The following is a 19,651-nucleotide window of genomic DNA, read 5'->3' as shown; positions in this document are numbered from 1 at the left end:
CAACAACCAGTAATACTATTATATATGTAAGAAAGATGTATGATTTGCATTAATTCTGTTTTGATATCTCAGTGTGACATAATTTATTCCACTGATGAACATAGCACTTAGTGAGTAATATAAGATACCTTCTTTATAGCAGGTTTATGTACATATTTGTTATTATATTTATCACATTTGCAGCTCCCAGTTCCACAGGCACTGAAGCTCTACTTATGTTTATTGACACACATCAGTGTAGGTGTCATCACCATATACACATTAATATTAATTTGTAGCTAATGGCTTTGTAGCTCACATGACAGTCCCATAACCTTCATTCACATCTTTTGTCATTGTACTCTTGTGTGGCTGTAAGCATGCTTGTGTTGTGCTGGAGTCATTATTTGTGTAGGTTCATCTTCTTTCTTTATGTTTGGAAATCTTCCCTCTTGATTATTCATGTAATTTGAGGTACCTGTAATTTAATTCTATATAAATTGAATTATGTGATAAGGTTTCATTATGTTACTTTTCCAGTGTCCAGTTGTGCCATTTGATATGTAGTTATTGAATAGTCTTGGTCTTGTACATTAGGGACATCTTTCTACATGTATGGTCTCTTGTTCATTCTGTCATTTAAGTTGTTAGTACTGTACAGTGAGTTGCCTGTGAGGTGATAGTCATTGAATTTATGTGGCTAGGTTATATATAGTGTATCTATGGCTGGGTCCAGATCTGTTTGTACAGAGTAAATTTGTTTTGTAGGGACATGTTTCTTCATGAGACAAAACCTACTTTCTTGATTCTTCATGTAATATTAGTGGTAAGTAATTTAAGCCAAGCAGTGTCATTGTAGGAAGACTATTGTATTGTAATCATTGGTAGACAGTTGTTTGTGCTCATATAGACAACATACTGTGCAAGTTATTCATCCATTTTAAACAGTACATACTGTTGTTTATGATTATGGATATAAACAGAGCTGCTTTCTGTTCCATAGGACTTTCTCAGTGATTAACAGCATGTAACCGTGTTGCAGACAACATCTTTTCAATGTGAGGCCCACAATGACAATTTTTGGGTGCAATTTTGTGTGATAACATAATAACAATTCACACTATAAAACTTATGAGTAGTTTTTTCCCTTTTTCAGTAATACAGTAATGTATGTAAGAACTATATATCTTCTGAATTAATTTTATTTTGTAATCTCAGTGTCCGATAATTTATTCCATCCATGAACAAAGCTTGTGGCCATTAAAGCCTTTAGAAAGAAGAGAAAGAAGGATTGACACTGAGTATAGTCCTGCAAAAGAAATTAGTAACAAAGGAAAACAGGGTCAGGATTGAAGAAAGGCTGTCCAGCAAAAATCAAACAGTGGAAAATCCAGAATGGAATGTAACAATATAATGAGAAGGAAAGTTGCTACTCACCATATAGCGGAGATGCTATATCTGCCTGTCTGCGACTAAGCATCTCCGCTATACGGTGAGTAGCAAATTTCCTTCTCATAATATTGTTGCATTCCATCCTGGATTTTCCATTGACTGACACATGTTTTGTTCATGTGAGAAACACTCATTAATAGCAACTGTCATAATATAATGGCTTTGTAGGTCTCAGTGGCCATTTCATACCCCACATTTGATGTCTTCTGTCAATGTACTCATTTGTTGTTGGAAGCATGTTTGTGTTGTACAAGAGTCTTCGTAAAGTTTTGTCTTTTTTCCTCACCTGCGGAAATCTCCTTTGCCAGTTCTTCTTGTAATTTGAGGGACTGGTATTTTTAATTTTGTATTGTGTAAAAATGTGTAATTGAGTTATGTGATAAGGTTGCATTATATTACTTTGTGAGCATCCATTTGAGCTATTTGTGGTTATTGAACAGTATTGATCTGTTATATGAGGGACATGTTTCTTCATGCAAGGTCTTTTTCTTTCTTTGTTCTTCATTTAATTTGAGATGTTAATGCTATACAGGGAGATCTGTCTAAGATGATATCACTGAGTTTATGTAGCTAGGAAATAGATTGCATCTATTGCTCTGTCTACATGTGATGGTATGAGTGTGCTTATTGTATGGAATAGCTTGTGTTTTGTTGGCATATTTTTCCTCATGAGATAAAACCTTCTTTCTTGATGCTTCATGTAATATAAGGGGCAGACAATTTTGTGGTGCTGTTGTGTAATAACACATTTACAATTCACATGTGAAGGTTAATGAGTTATTTTGTTTCCTTTTTCAGTAATACAGTAATATATGTGAGAAATATGAATTGTTTATTTTAATCCTGTTTTTATAGCTCAGTATTCAATAATTTATATCACCAACAAATGTAGCATTTAATGAATGATATAAATCACCAGTTGTGGTTATAGCAAGTTTACATATGTTTCTGTTATTTATTACCAAACAATGGAAAATCCAGGATCGAATGTAACAATAGTTTGAGAAGGAAAGGTGCTACTCACCATATAGTGCAGATGATGAGCCATAGATAGGCACAACAAAAAGATTTTCATACTTAAAGCTTTCAGCATTTGTCAACAGTAGACACACATACATTCACATACAGAGTCACTCAAATGCAACTCACATACAAGACTGCAGTCTCAGGCAACTGAAACCACACTGAGAGGAGCAGCACCGGTTCTCGCAGTGTGGTTTCAGTTGCCTGAGTCTGCAGTCGTGCATGGGAGTTGCATTTACATGAGTGTGTTCATGAATGTATGTGTGTCTATTGTTAATAAAGACCATTGGCTGAAAGCTTTAAGTGTGAAAATCTTTTTGTTGTGCCTATCTGAGACTCAGCATCTCTGTTATTTATTACATTTATCATATCCTGCAACTCCCAGCTTCACAGACTCTGACACTCATCAGCAGTAGATATCATCATCATTATATATGTGTCAATTGTAATATGTAGCTAATGGCTTTTTAGCTCTCAGTAGGCATCCCATATTCTCCATTTCATGTCTTTTGTCACTGTACTCATTTGTAGTTGGAAGCGTATTTGTGTTTTACTAGAGTCTTTATTTGTGTAGCTTCATCTTCTTTCTTTATGTTTGGAAATCTTCTGTCTTGGTTCTTCATGTAAATTGAGGTACTGGGTTTAAATTCTGTATTCTGCACAATCTGTGTAATTGAATTATATGATAATGTTTCATTATGTCACTTTTTCAGTGTCCACCTGGGCTGTTTGGTATGTGGTTATTGAATACTATTGATCTTCTGTATTAGGGACATATTTTTTTATGTTTTGTTATTTCATCATCTTGTTTGAGCTATTAATACTTTACAGTGAGCAGTGTGTTAGATGATAGTCTTTGAGTTTATGTGGCGAGGTTGTGTGTCTAAGGCTGTGTCCAAAAGTGTTGGTGTAAGTGTGTTTTTTGAACATGTTAGCTTTTGGTTTGAAGGAACATATTTCTTCATGAGACAAAATCTTCTCTCTTGATTCTTCTTGTCATATTTGAGTCACAGTGAAGATATATGTTTCCAAATGAACTTGATGGAATAACTTGACAGTATAAGGTGGAAGCTGTTTGGGCTGAAAGGACCAGCGTATCTTGTACTGTCTCACTCATAAAAATTGGCATTATGTCCAGATTAAACATTTAATCAATTTTGTCTGTTTTCATTTTCTTGGGTGTTCCAACAAATTTATGCAAGTTTACAACATGTCCCACTTTTGGTGTTAATAATCCTGCAAGATGTTTTGGTAGACTGTTGGTGGGCAATCAGAATTCACTAACAATTAATGTGACATGGAACTTTTCCTTACATATGGTCAGGAATCCATAGGGCCTATGTAGTCGGGTAGGTGGTGGCATTCATTTCTTCAACACTTTGTCTGTTAAATGACAGTCCTTTATTAACCACCCTCTCTTTATGAATATGGCCTGTGTTGTATCACAACTGATCTTCCAGTGTGCATCATCTTCCCATAAACATAGCACATACATGTTGTAGTTTTCAGTGTTCAGAAGCACAGTGGTATTTCCTTAGCCAGTTTGCAAGATAAGCAAGTCATCATTCTCACATGATGAGCATGAGTCACTTTGTTCCTCCTAACATAGCTTACCCCCATGAACCATGGACCTTGCTGTTGGTGGGGATGCTTGCGTGCCTCAGCGATACAGATGGCCATACCGTAGGTGCAACCACAATGGAGCAGTATCTCTTGAGAGACCAGACAAACGTGTGGTTCCTGAATAGGGGCAGCAGCCTTTTCAGTAGTTGTAGGGTCAACAGTCTGGATGATTGACTGATATGGCCTTGCAACACTAACCAAAACGGCCTTGCTGTGCTGGTACTGTGAACGGCTGAAAGCAAGGGGAAACTACAGCCGTAATTTTTCCTGAAGGCATGCATCTTTACTGTATGGTTAAATTATGATGGCGTCCTCTTGGGTAAAATATTCCAGGGGTAAAATAGTCCTCCATTTGGATGTCCAGGCGGGGACTACTCAGGAGGACATCGTTATCAGGAGAAAGAAAACTGTTATTCTACAGATCAGAGCTGGAATGGCAAGATCCATTAATCGGGCATGTAGGTTAAAAAATTTAAAAAGGGAAATGGATAGGTTGAAGTTAGATATAAAGGCAATTAGTGAAGTTCGGTGGCAGGAGGAACAAGACTTTTGGTCAGGTGAATACAGTGTTATAAATACAAAATCAAATAGGGTTAATGCAGCAGTAGGTTTAATGATGAATAAAAAAAAATTAGTACGTGTTGTGGCGTCGCAACTAGTGCGAGCGCACAGTTTTCTATCAAATATTTACTGTGAAATGTAGACGGACTGTAAAGTAGCCATCAGATTAGCATATGTGCTGTAGCGGGCAGATTACCGGTGTCCGTTCGTCTGACGTCACGACCATATGGCATGTCTGTACCGTGAGAATGTAAGACCTGTGCGCTAACTAGCCGCGTGTATAACGTGGAACTTTCATCTTTAATAACTTCTAACTGAGGAACCTGAGGAAATTAAAAGTTAATATACTAGTTTCTGTTATGAATAAAAATAAGTCATCCAAATTTGAGCTTTGAAACCTGCATATTTTGGAAATTAGAAAAATCTTACAGAAAACGCAAATTTCTACAATTTTCGAGTCTAAATAAATACCATTATGTATAGATCACCTTCAGTGACCATCCAACTATGAAACAAAATCACCTTCCGTGCTTTTGTATTTATTTTGAGAATTTTACTTTTAGAAATTCACCTATAACTTTGTTAAAACCATAAATGTTTTGAATTTTTGTGAACAGTTATTTTATATGAGTAGGTGAGAGTGAATGAGTGTGCCTGAGTGAATGAAAGAGGGACATTCGCCATTCTTTGCAAGTGTATAAAATCTAGGTTGGAACTCGCAAGTGTTCAGACGATGTAACCGTGGGAACAGAGTCGCCAGTGGTTCCCCATCTTAGTGAATGTCGGATGTCCAAGAGTGTATGGTATTGTACAAGCAGCCAGAACGTTCGCGAGTATTTAAATAATTTCTGGAAATAAAGTAAAGTCTAGTTTTCCTTTCGGTTTGTTAAATTATACAGTAAATTTTGTGTAACAAGAAATCATGACGTAAATGATTCAGAAGTCATGACTGGTGCGTGCTAGATTTTGGCGCGAGGCGCACCCAAAGAGTTAATTCTGATTGGCTGTGTGATGTGTGAGCCAATGAGATGCGAGGACGGTTAGCAGACAAGGAGAGTGAGTCGCGAGTGGATGAGGGGTCGCGAAGGAACTGTGATCGAGAAGAGACATGCTTGATGTGTCCTCGCGAATAATGTGTAAAATGAAGTCATAAAACGGCTTCATCGGTTCGGTACTGTGCGATTTGAGACTGGAAGAGTCCAGTAACGCGTAGTGTGAGTTTGAGCGAGTTGTGACTTTTCGTTCCGCGAAAGACGCGAGTAACTTTAATAATTAAAAGCGTGGCGGTACTTCGTAAACTTTTACTAAGTGCTTATGGCGAGCATTAACGTTAAAAAACGAACTATTATTGAACATCGACTGCAAACGTGTATGTTAGAAAATCGTCTGTGTTGCAGTTAAGTAAATTCCGTAACTTTGAAAGCTAATTCTGGCGGGGTTTGAGTGTGGATAGAATTGTGAACTGAACTTTCTTCAAACGTAGATTAGCGGGCTGATGATCAGGCTTAAAGACAATAAAGAGCTTAAATAGAATTACCAACTTCGCGTTCTCGTTTGAGTAAACAATTACTACCATTCCAATAACTCAATTTATTTAGGAAGATTGCTCATAGATTGTATTTCAGCAAACATGTATCGCGGCCTCCGGTGAGCGGCTATTAAATTGCAGTTTCTTCAACACTGCTTTTCTGCAATTTTTCCAGTAGCTGCTATCAGGAGAGGCGAGTGCAGCAACTACCTAAGAAACGAGGTAGGTGGATTTTCTTTCAGGGAAAGGAAACTGCGCGAAAAGAGCCTGACCCGTCGCAGTGTAAGCTACTACCAACAGCATAGTGAACACATTATTGTGGCCAAGATAGACACAACACCTATGCCTACTACAGTAGAACAATTTTATATGCTAACTACCTCTGCAGATGATGAAGAAATTGAAGAAATGTATGATGAGATAAAAGAAATTATTCAGGTAGTCAAGGGAGACAAAAATTTAATAGTCATGAGTGACTGGAATTCGAGAGTAGGAAAAGGGAGAGAAGGAAACATAGTGGGTGAATATGGATTGTGGGAGAGAAAAGAAAGAGAGGTAGCCATCTGGTTGAATTTTGCACAGAGCATAACTTAATTATAGCTAACATTTGGTTCAAGGATCATAAAAGGAGGTTGTACATGTGGAAGAATCCTGGAGATACTAAAAGGTATCAGATAGATTATATAATGGTAAGAGAGAAATTTAGGAACCAGGTTTTGAATTGTGGACTCTGACCACAATTTATTGTTTATGAACTGTAGAATGATACTGAAGAAACTGCAAAAAGGTGGGAATTTAAGGAGATGGGACCTGGATAAACTGACTAAACCAGAGGTAGTACAGAGTTTCAGGGAGAGCATAGAGGAACAATTGACAGGAATGGGAGAAAGAAATACAGTAGAAGAAGAATGGGTAGCTCTGAGGGATGAAGTAGTGAAGGCAGCAAAGGATCAAGTAGGTAACAAGATGAGGGCTAGTAGAAATCCTTGGGTAACAAAAGAAATATTGAATTTAATTGATGAAAGGAGAAAATATAAAAATGCAGAAAATGAAGCAGGCAAAATGGAATACAAACATCTCAGAAATGAGATCGACAGGAAGTGCAGAATGACTAAGCAGGGATTGCTAGAGGACAAATGTAAGGATGTAGAAACTTATCTCACTAGGGGTAAGATAGATACTACCTACAGGAAAATTAAAGAGACCTTTGGAGAAAAGAGAGCCACTTATATGAATATCAAGAGCTCAGATGGAAACCCAGTTCTAAGTAAAGTAGGGAAAGCAGAAAGGTGGAAGGAGAATGTAGAGAGTCTATACAAGGGCGATGTACTTGAGGACAATATTATGGAAATGGAAGAGGATGTAGAAGAAGATGAAATGTGAGATACGATACTGCGTGAAGAGTTTGAAAGAACACTGAAAAACCTGAGACGCAACAAGGCCCCCGGAGTAGACAACATTTCATTAGAACTACTGACAGCCTTGGGAGAGCCAGTCCTGACAAAACTCTACCATCTGGTGAGCAAGATGTATGAGACAGCTGAAATACCCTCAGACTTCAAGAAGAATACAATAATTCCAATCCCAAAAAAAGCAGGTGTTGACAGATGTGAAAATTACCACACTATCAGTTTAATAAGCCATGGCTACAAAATACTAATGCGTATTCTTTGCAGACGAATGGAAAAACTGGTAGAAGCCGACCTCAGTGAAGATCAATTTGGATTCCGCAGAAATGTGGTAACACATGAGACAATACTGACCCTACAACTTATCTTAGAAAATAGATTAAGGAAAGGAAAAACTACATTTCTAGCATCTGTAGACTTAGAGAAAGCTTTTGCAAATGTTGCCTGGAATACTCTCTTCCAAATTCTGAAGGTGGCAGGAGTAAAATTCAGGAAGCAAAAGGGTATTTATAATTTGCACAGAAACCAGATTGCAGTTGTAAGAGTCGAGGGGCATGAAAGGAAAGCAGCGGTTGGGAAGGGAGTGAGACAGGGTTGTAACTGTCCCCAATATTATTCAATCTGTATATTGAGCAAGCAGGGAAGGAAACAAAAGAAAAATTTGGAGTAGGTGTTACAGTCCATGGAGAAGAAATAAAAACAGAGATGTTCGCCGATGACATTGGAATTCTGTCAGACAGCAAAGGACTTGGAAGAGCAGTTGAACTGAATGGACAGTGTCTTCAAAGGAGAATATAAGATGAACATTAACAAAAGTAAAACAAGGATAATGGAATGTAGTCGAATTAAGTCAGGTGATGCTGAGGGAATTAGATTAGAAAATGAGACACTTAAAGTAGTAAAGGAGTTTTGCTATTTGGGGACCAAAATAACTGATGATGGTTGAAGTAGAGAGGATACCAAATGTAGACTGGAAATGGCAAGGAAAGCGTTTCTGAGAAGAGAAATTTGTTAACAATGAGTATAGATTTAAGTGTCAGGAAGTCATTTCTGAAAGTATTTGTATGGAGTGTAGCCATGTATGGAAGTGAAACATGGACGATAAATAGTTTGGACAAGAAGAGAATAGAAGCTATCAAAATGTGGTGCTACAGAAGAATGCTGAAGATTAGATGGGTAGATCACATAACTAATGAGGAGGTGTTGAATAGAATTGGGGAGAAGAGGAGTTTGTGGCACAACTTGACAAGAAGAAGGGTCCGGTTGGTAGGACATGTTCTGAGGCATCAGGGGATCACAAATTTAGCATTGGAGGGCTGCATGGAGTTTAAAAATCGTAGAGGGAGGCCAAGAGAGCAATACACTAAGCAGATTCAGAACGATGTAGGTTGCAGTAAGTACTGGGAGATGAAGAAGGCTGCACAGGATAGAGTAGCATGGAGAGCTGCTTCAAACCAGTCTCAGGACTGAAGACAACAACAACGACTAACTTATATTTCAGTGGTTTAGGTTTTGCCAGTATTTGGCTGGCAGTTAGTGTGATGTCCTTCTCTGTGTCATGTAAGAGATGATGAATGCACTACTCTGTGCCACTACTAACATAAAAAATTGGCAAACATCTTGAGGCTGGTGAAAAATTAAGGCTTCTACTCAATGCTGGAGCAGAGCCATTTTCCATTTCTGGGATGGAGATATTAACAGCTATTGTATTTTCCTTATTATTTTCCACATCAGTACCTCTGTGAAGTGAGAAGTCAAACTTGTTACTTTGCAAAGATGTTGTCTTTCACATAGTAGCAGGCTATTGTGCTGTCCATAGGGGCAGGCTTTTGATGTTGATAGTAAGAAACAATGCTCGTAGGGGGGTGGGAGCAACAGTTTCAAATGTGAGGGGACCCTCATGCCACCTGACATCATTCTGTCCCACAATGAGCCAGAGCCGTTAAGAGCTGCCTAATTTGCCTTCTGCTCACACATCATTTTGGTCCTCTCTGATTGGAGGCAGAAGCTGCAATTGTGGCTTTATAAGTAGATGATTGTGACAGCCCCAGCAGTCAGTAGTTTAACTCCTGATGACAATGGCAAAAATAGCTATTGAAAGCTCATTAATTTTATTTTATTTGATGCTGTTAGAAAACCAAGGACACATGGTGAGACAAAAGTTTTTGAGCACACTTATGTTTCCACTGCAGTGAGCGGACGATGCACACTGTGAGACTACTGGAATAACTGTGAAAAAAGAAATCACGTCTGCTGAGTTCTTTAGCATATTGCAATGCTGATTGGATAAGGAGGTAATTCCTAACTTTGTTGTAGTTATGCAACACATCCAAACTGCCTCAGCGGACAGGATTTTGAAAAGAACAAGCCATACCATTGAGAGACAGTGGACCGGCAGGCAAGGTATGAGCTTGATCCATGTACCAGAAAGCTGTTTGATTGGCATCAATTTCTATCATCAGCTTCGCAGCCATTCAATTGGGAGTGAGTTGACATAGCGACAGCAGCTCAACAGTGCGACAATTTGTGCAAGACAGCAAGAAAACATCCAAGCAAGTTTGACCACGTAACTCACAGAGGAAATGGCATGAAGAATAATAAGTTTCACAGAATAGCTGTTAATCTCTGCAGTCCAGAACTTGTTGACAACTCTGTGGCAGCTCTGGGTAAAGACCTTAATGTTTCACCAGTCACACAATATCTGTCAGTTTTTGATATTGTTGGTGGAAATGAACGGTGCATCTGGCACCTGTTGCATGACACAGCGGAGGATGTCTCACTAGTTGCCAGCCCTATACTGGTTTAAGCTAGCCCACCAAAAACCAGCGTTACCTTAGAAGATTGTCGTGACTTGTCCTTATTGCATGAGAATGATGACTTGGTTGTCTTGGTAGCAAACAGAGGAAATGCCAGTGTGTTTCTGAGCACTGAACCTGAAGGTGCTATATTTATTAGAAGATGATGTGTACCGGGAACTTAGTCACAATCTGACACATACCTTAATCATGAATACAGGGAAGTTATTAAAGGACTTTGGAATACCAGACTAAGTGTGAAGAAATTAATGCCTTGTGCTGTCAGACCTCCCTGGGCATATGGATTGCCGAAGATACATAAGGAAAAGGTCCCTCTTAGCCACATTGTTAGTGCAATTAGCTTTGCCCCTATAGACTAACAAAACATCTTACAGGAATATAAGCAAAACAACTAGAACATTGTGAACACCATGTTCTAAAGCACCAGACATTTGTTGAAACACACAAGAAAATGAAAACAGAACTAAATGACATAATGGTTGGTCTGGACATTGTGTCACTTTCTACGAGGGTTCCAGTACAAGACATGCTGGATCTTTCAGCTCAACTGTTTCCATTTGGAATCCTCAAGTTGTTGTGTTATGTTCTTACAACAACACTTCTAATGCCATGATGAATATTATGAAATAATGGAAGGCACATTAATGGAATCACCATTGCCCCTTGCAGTCTCAAATTTCTTCATGGAGCACTTTGGGTAGCAGGCTACAAACTTTACAGGGTTCTGTCCATCTTGCTTCCTTAGGGTATGCTTATGATACCTTCCTGATATGGCACTATGGTGAAAATACATAGCAGCAGTTAATGGATAATGCAAACAGTGTCCATCCCAACATTAAATTTGCCATCGAGATGGAGCAGGTTGGCAAGCTACCAATTTTTGGATGTTTTCATTGGGCAGAAGGCAGGAGATTGGCTCGGTCATTCAGTGTACAGGGAACCAATGCACACTGATCAACATTTAAACACTGATAATTTTCACCATCTTGTACACCAGAAAATTGTCCTGAAAACGTTAATACACACAGCAAAATTTATTTCCGATGACAACCACCTACAGTCTGAATTGTGGTACTTGAGGCACATGTTCAGAGAGGATGGTTATAGCAAGAGAGACACTGCAAATGCTTTCAGATGTCACCAAAGATGGACGCCTTGTGAACTGGCAGAAGAAGCCAAGCCAGTGGCTTTCCTTACATACTGGGGCCAATGAGCAGCAAGTTACTGCAGGGTCATGGACTGAGACCAGTGCTTTGGCCCATCCCTAAATACAACATCTGCTATGCCTTGTTAAAGAGAACATAGCTCTTCATGTGCCAGGTGTACATGGCGTCCCTTGTGAGTGTGGCAGGATCTTTGTAGGTCAAACTATTTGCACAGTTGTAGGGTGTTGTACTGAGCACAAGAGACATATTAAATAGAGGGAGTTGGACTTGTCAGCCATATATAAGCACTCTCTGGAAAATTAACACAAAATACAGTATGATAACATGAAAGTTTTGGCTCATGTGTCAACATACTTGGATTCCATTATATCATGGTTGACTGAGATCAGATTGAACAACAACAATTTCAACAGAGACCAGGGGTACACTGACTAGGGCATGGAGAGAGGCTTCCAATGTCAAAAGTAAGCTACAGTGGATGACTAACACTTATAGGGAAGTTGGGAACAGCAGTTTCAAATGTGACACTGGTCCCTCATGCCACCTGATGTCATTTGGTCCCAAATCTGGCTGGAGCTGCTATTAGCTATCCAACTCACCTTCAGTGCATGTGTCATTTCTGCTCTTCCGATTAGTGACAGTTACTTTAATCATGGCTATATAATTGGAAAAATGTGCCATGCCCAGCTATCAGTAGTTTTACTCCTGGCAACAATGACAGAGATAATAATTGAACACCAGTGAATTTTTGTTTTAGTTGACTCAGCTTGAAAACCGAGAATATTTTATTCATAGGTTTGTTCAACATATTTTCCTCTGAGCAACAACAAACAGACTCTAGCTGTGACAGTAACCTTAAGATCATGTTGTGAAGTGTCTCTGAGCCTGAGTGAGCTAAGCAGCTGCCACCAGCCATCATATACTATGATGGCAGAGTGCACTCGTGATACCAAGCCAGTGGAGGTGTGGCACAGCCGGCATACATCACCAGGTCTACCAGATCCTGTATGACTGCAATCAGCATTTGACAGAAACTTGCAATTCCATGCCACCTATGATATGCTGTTGAGTAGTACCAGTACTTGATACAAGAAATGCTACAACAGAACCAAGACTGTCTTCAGATGAATCTGATTCTCAGTATGCAGAACTCATAGTTGACAATATGTCTCCTGGAAGCACACAGTTCACACTGATCTCATTTAATGTCAGTCATGACAAGAAGTCCAAATTTTACAGCATTGGTACAAATTAGTAGCCTTAGGTAACTCTCCCTTAAATGGCTTAGTGCTTCACTTTACACACTGTAATGTATGTTGTTATTACCTCTCCTCCCTGTTTCTCAGTTATAAAATTCAGCATGCCACCCTGAAATTGATTTTAGTTTCCTGTGCTGACTGATAGTATATTTGTGTTTGCATTTCTTATGGTATTGATCTTTTTTGCTGTGAGCATTAGAGTGTTGTTGTCTAATATGACTGTGTTTTTATATTTCACTGTCTTACCTCCTCTCTACCCTTTTCCCACACTTGCTATGGTTGTTCAAGGAGATGACAGCTGAAGGGATGGACGGGCAAGCACGGCCAAAAAATATATGGCAGGATACAATAGAAGGAACATCTCCTTAGGCGAGAGTGGTTGGAACCATGTCTACAGACTGAGAGATGGAAATCCTTTGTGTCCTCTACATGGTGAATATAGCTGGACTGCATTAAGAAAGTGTTTCAGTGATAGCGTTCTGTTATTGTTATGATAATGTGCAGCTTTATGCATCAAGGGATGTCTTGGATGAGTTTGTATGCTGAGTTTATTCTTAGGTTTTTCTGTGTAGGAATGTCAAGTAAATTATTCACTATTTCTTTATTAATATATAACTGTTCTTATGATAAGGAACCTGTGTAGTAATCTCTCATTTTTAATCATTATTTAGCAAGCCATTTTTGTGTTGCAGATTTATTGTGAAGTAAATCTAAATTTGATGTTCACAGTAAACATTTATTTTGGATGACTACTGATAAACTGATATGTGTGGCAAATTAGTGAGTTGGTGTTTGAACTTTTATTCTGTTATGATGTGTCAGTACACCCTGGGTTTTCAATTCACCAATGTATCTTACAATGATTTGTTCTATTACTTGCCATGTTTATTGCAGTTGCATTTTATTTCTATGATTAATAGTTTTTTTGCAATTTGAAGCAATAATTAGCAATTCAGTCTATCTCTCACATTTGCAAATGTCGAATAAACTCATTTCTGGTTAGACTCTCTACTGTTAATGTGTTAGCTATCAGGTAATTTCAATGGTTTGGTAGGTTGCAGTAAGTGTCACATTCCTTCCATTAAAGTTCCCTCATGAATGTCCACCTATGTCTATTTATTTGTAGGATGATTGTTGTTTGCAAGTAAAGAAACGAGCTCAGATACCAACTCTTGTGTACAGATGAGGGATTACTTTATTTAATTAATCGTGTCCAAGCCATAGAGAACCCACATATTACATATACACAAAAATACAAAAACAATACACATGTATAAATAAAACAAACCCAAAATGGGGAGTCACATTTCAATATAAAGACATAGTATATATATAAGCATGCTATATCGTACAACTACATATATCGGCACTACAGACGTGATCAGTGGGTTGCTGTATCATTGGTTCCCATGCCAACTCCACAATACAGGCCAGATAGTATGTCAACATGTTAGTCAAGCAAAACCCACCAGTCAGTTTACAGTTAGATTCTGCTGGACTGCCCATGATGGAGCAGCACCATCCTCTTCTCCAAACCACTTGCATTGCCACAAGTGATGCTACATGCAGGGCACTACTTGCTTTGCCAGTCAAGTGTCTTCCAGCTTGCCAAAACTGTGCCCAAGTGACCTCCTGGCCACAGAGCTGCCAGATCCAAGTGCAACACCAACCATGTAGGATCACCAAGCACCACAGTGAGCAGCCAGCAGTCACAACCAGAGCTATCACCTCCACCAACCGAAGCCTCAGCAAACACTGTGCTCCTGGGAGGTTATACACTGTTTGCCTTAATTTGCTGTCACTGCTAGACATCTGACCTGACTTAGAATCAGCCAAGTGTTGTCTACCTCTACCAGTGAACTATGGTTGAGCTACTGTAAAAAGATCCGTGACAGTTGCAGTGAGCTGGGTGCAGCAGTTCTGCATGCCTACCACAATCAGTCACATTTTGCAGTTGTGTAAACATCTCTGTAGCAAAGCCTCAGTGTTGCTGTAACTGTATAGAAAGCTATTGTTTTGCAGCTGAGCATTGGTAACAGTATTGTCAGCTGTCATGGACCAGATTATACTGACATAACTGTAAAGTAAACTAAACTATTTTATGACTCCTATCCAGAAAGATTATATATATAAAATGAAAAAAAAAAACCTATACACCGTGAAGGAATTACCTGAATGGGGTGGAAGGTGGTAGACATGATGTACATTTGAAGGAGGAGAATGGATTACAGTTTCAGAAAAATTGAATGATTCGGTCAAGAGGAAGAGCCCCACAAATTGAGCATATCAGTAACACGTTGGTCTACCTCTGCTCCATATACAAGCTGTAATTTGGTGTGTCTTTTTTTAACAAAGCTGTTGGATGCCCTCCGGAGGGATATCATGCCATATTATTTGCAGTTAGCAGATTTATTTGTCAATATGCAGAACAGGTTAGAGGGCCCTGTCAACGATGCTCCAAAAGTCCTCAATTGGGCAGAGATCCAGCGACCTTGCTGGCTAAGGTGGGTATGACAAGCATGAAGACAAGTGTTTGGAAGGGCATTATCTTGCCAAAATATAATCCCAGGATGGCTTGGCATGATGGGTTATGCAATGGGGCATATAATGTTGTCGACATACTGTAAGGGTACCTCAGATCACAACCAAAGGGATCATGCTAGGAAATGAAATGGCACTGCAGACCATCACTTCTGGTTGTCACACCATACAGCGGGACACCGACACTAACCATGCATCTGCAGACACCACTTCACTTGTCATTGGTACCTGGGACATATTGACTGGAATAGAATTATCTTCAGTGATGAGACCTGCTTTGAATCGAGCCTTGATGACTAGCAAAGAGGTGCCTGGAAACACACTGAACAGCAGTGGAATACCAGCCTCACTGTTGCCTGCCATATGGCCTAACATCCGAGGGTGGTGGTTCATAGAAAGAACCAGTTGGTTGTCGTTTGTGGCACCCTTACAGAACAGTATTACATAGATGGTACTCTATGCCCCATTGTCTTGCCCTTCATAGCAAGCCATCGTCAACTTACTTATCACCAGGATAATACCCATCTGCACACGGTGTGTGTTTCTACTGCTTGTTGTCATGTTTATCAAATCCTACCTTGGGCAACCAGGTACCCAGATGTCTCCTGAGCTGATAATGTTTGGAGTATTGTGGGCAGTACCCTCCAATGAGTTTGGAATTTTGATGATGTAAGTTGACAGGTCGATGAAATCCGATACAGAATCCCTCAGAAGGACACCCAGCAACGCACTCAATCGATGCCAATCCAAATTACAGCTTGCATAAGACCAGTAGTGGACCAACATGTTACTGATTTGCTCAATTTGTAGAGTACTTTCTCTCGAATATATTGTCACATAGAAGAAGGTGGAAGTAGTTGAATGATGAAAACTAACTTCACTTAATGAAGGTTTATTCAGCACTTGCACATACAAGAGAGTGGAGCAAACTGCCTCCAGTAAGAACACATACAGTATATATACAGTTACAGAACATTCCAGTACAATGATTCTTGACATTTGTGAATACTTCTAGAACCTACTGAAACCGAGTATAGAAATTAAAAGCGTACCCTCCATGCAACACTTTAGTATCATAACCACTACACCATGGCGCTACTCAACTTCTACTTTGACATTGATCTTTCCGTAAGAGAACAGCATCTCAGTGTTAGGTCCTCCTAGTCTGGGAATGAGTCATTGGTCCTGCTTACTCCAACTTCTGATGGGTGATGCTCGCCCTGGCGGTAATCTTCTTAGAACTTTTTCTGCCGCTATGTTCTTCATCACCTTTCCGCTTGTTGCCTGATGCTGGAGCTTCAAGTTTACCATGGGTTGCAGGATCCTTGTAGGGCTTCATTCAAAGGACGTGGACCGTATCTCTGATATTTTGTCTTTTTGAGTTGGGGTTGAAATCATCAACTTCATAAGTAACATCAGACAACTGTCCTACAACCTTATAAGGTACAAAGTAGCGCCTGAGGAGCTTCTCAGAGAGACCAATCTTCTGAATAGGAGTGATGATCCAGACAAGGTTACCAGGCTGGTAGACAACAAGGTTGTGGCTCGCATCATACCTTTTGCAATCATTTTCTAGAGTGTGCTCAATGCAGAGGCGAGCTAACAGCTGAGCCTCCTCAGCTCTGGTTAACACCTGGCTGATGTAGTCATTGTCCACATCATCAGGATGTAATGGAAAAACAGTGTCCATGGTTGTAGTTGCCTCTCACCCGTGCACCAGGAAAAATCGCGTAAATCCTGTAGTGTCTTGTTTGGTGGTGTTGTAGGTAAACGTCACGAAAGACAGCACCTCATCCCAATTGCTCAGCTCAACATTGATGAACATTGATAGCATGTTAGCCAAGGTCTTATTAAGGCGTTCAGTAAGCCAGTTAGTTTGTGGATGGTAAGCAGTCATCATGTGACGAGTAATGTAGCACCAACAGTTTATCTCTGTCACAAGATTCGATTGAAAAACTTTCCCTCTATCTGTAATTAATGATCTTGGGGCAATGTATTCCACAATGAATTTGGCTACCTAAAATGCTTTGACTGTTTTCACAGCTTTTGTAATGGTATAGCAAACAATAATCCATCTGTTGCCACTAGCAGATGTCGGAAATCATCTGAGGAGGTCAATTCCAACACTCTGGAAAGGCATTTCAGCTGGTGGAATTGGTATGAGATGGCTAGGTGGTTTCTAAGGAACTGCCTTTCTCCTCTGGCACTCTCAACAGTGCGGCACATAGTGATGGACACTCCAAAATAAACCTGGCCAGAAAAATCTCTTGCAGATTCTGTCGTATGTCTAGATCTAAATGCATGTGTTTGGAAATCACTGGTAGCCACACCTTTCCAAAGAGATCAAAGTTTTTCTTGCAAAGTAATCCATTAACTATCTTAAATTGCCTGTCCACATCCCTTGATCGATTTAAGGCAGCATAATTTGAGAAATCTTGGCGTCCTTATTCTGTGATCTTCATCAAAGTCTTGATGGTCTAGCACAGGGTTCCCTGAGAGACAGTGGCATCTTGGCGTTCTCTCCCACCTGTGTACGCTATGGTAATGTCATGCTCTTGAAGACATAGTGCCCACCTGGCCAGTCATTATGTTGGCTCCATAAGATCTGTCAGCCATAAAAGTTAATGATGGTCTGTAACAACTGTGAATAGGCTTCTGCAGAGATACTGTCGAAATATGCACATGGCCCAGATCACAGCAAGACATTCTCTTTCTGTAGTTGAGTAGTTTCTCTCAGTTTTTTAAGTGTCCTAGAAGCATGGGCTATAACCTTCTCTTTTCTATCCGATATTTGGACCAGATCAGCACCGATCCCATAACCACTGGCACCTATGTGTATTTCTGTATGTGCTCTCTCATCATACAGACCAAGTACAGGGTCAGTTGTCAGAGCTTTTCACAGAGCATCAAAAGAATCCTGTTGAGCACAAACCTAGATAAATTTAGCATCAGCTTTGAACAACTCTTGGAGTGGCCTGGCTTTGATGCAGAAATATTTGTTAAAACGACGGTAATAAGAACATAATCTGAGGAAGCTCCTCACATCTCTAATACTTTTAGGATTAGGAAATTCCGTTATAGGTCTCACCGTTTCTGGGTCGGGCCGCACACCTTCGTTTGACACAAAGTGTACAAGTATTTTGATTTCTTTTGCTGCAAAGAGAGACTTTCTTGGATTAAGTTTCAATCCATCTTGTTTGAGATATATAAGAATGGCCCTCAGTATAAGGAGAGGTATAAACTTGCATAAGTGTTTAACACAACAAAACATGTACTGCAATCCTAAACTGGGTGTTTGTCTTGAGGCAGTGTAATGACAGGACGCAAATAGCAGCATAATGGCAGTGCGCAAACACTCATATTATATTCATACAGCATTTGAGAATGAGTGCATTTAGCAACTTTCAACAATCTCCACATGTAGCTTCACACGTTTAGTAATCTTTTTCTCGACGACTCCTCCCAGAAAATGATGAAAAGAAACAAGTTAATCGCTGACCACATTTTCGCAGTTCATGCAGCCAAACTTCAGCGTTAGACATGGGGCTTTAATTTATTAGTTACTTCCTACTAACTATCTGCAGGCAATCCACACACTACACTGAATATACCTTCAATGTTATATCATTGTACGACACATGGTTCAGGAGATATACATTGAGGCGTGATAAAAACTAATTTTTGGTTAAAATAGAGATCAAATTACCCAGACTATGTTCATCACGAATTGTTTACAGAAGAATGGAAAAACTGGTAGAAGCCGACCTCAGGAAAGATCAGTCTGGATTCCAGAGAAATGTAGGCAATACTGACACAATGACTAATCTTAGAAGACAGTTCAAGGAAAGGCAAACCTACATTTATAGAATTTGTAGACTTAGAGGAAGCTGTTGATAATGTTGAATCAAACATTGTCTTTCAAATTTCATGAAGGTAGCAGGGGCAAATTACAGGGAGCAGAGGCTATTTACAGCCTATATGGAAACCAGGCAGCTGTTATTAGAGTTATGGTTGTGAAAGGGAAGCAGTGGTTGAGAAGTGAGTGAGTCAGGATTGTAGCCCATCCTCGACGTTATTCAAAATGGTTCAAATGGCTCTGAGCACAATGAGACTTAACTGATCATCAGTCCCCTAACCTTAGAACTATTTAAACCTTATTAACCTAAGGACATCACAGACATCCATGCCTGAGGCAGGATTCGAATTTACGACCGTAGCAGCAGCGCAGTTCCAGACTGAAGCGCCTAGAACCGCTCGGCCAGTATGGCCCGCTGGATTTCCGTCACGCGATTTT

General features: G+C 39.7%; 1 protein-coding gene across 1 annotated transcript in view; it reads left to right on the top strand.

Annotated features, from left to right (window-relative positions):
• The window catches only part of LOC126334754 (uncharacterized), a 354,076-nt gene that overhangs the window by 69,589 nt on the left and 264,836 nt on the right, over nt 1-19,651 (top strand). The gene's annotated exons all lie outside the window — the stretch shown is intronic.

This window comes from Schistocerca gregaria, chromosome 1 (genome assembly GCF_023897955.1).
Source record: "Schistocerca gregaria isolate iqSchGreg1 chromosome 1, iqSchGreg1.2, whole genome shotgun sequence".
Lineage (NCBI taxonomy): Eukaryota > Metazoa > Arthropoda > Insecta > Orthoptera > Acrididae > Schistocerca > Schistocerca gregaria.
This window is presented reverse-complemented; position numbering and strand designations above follow the sequence as displayed.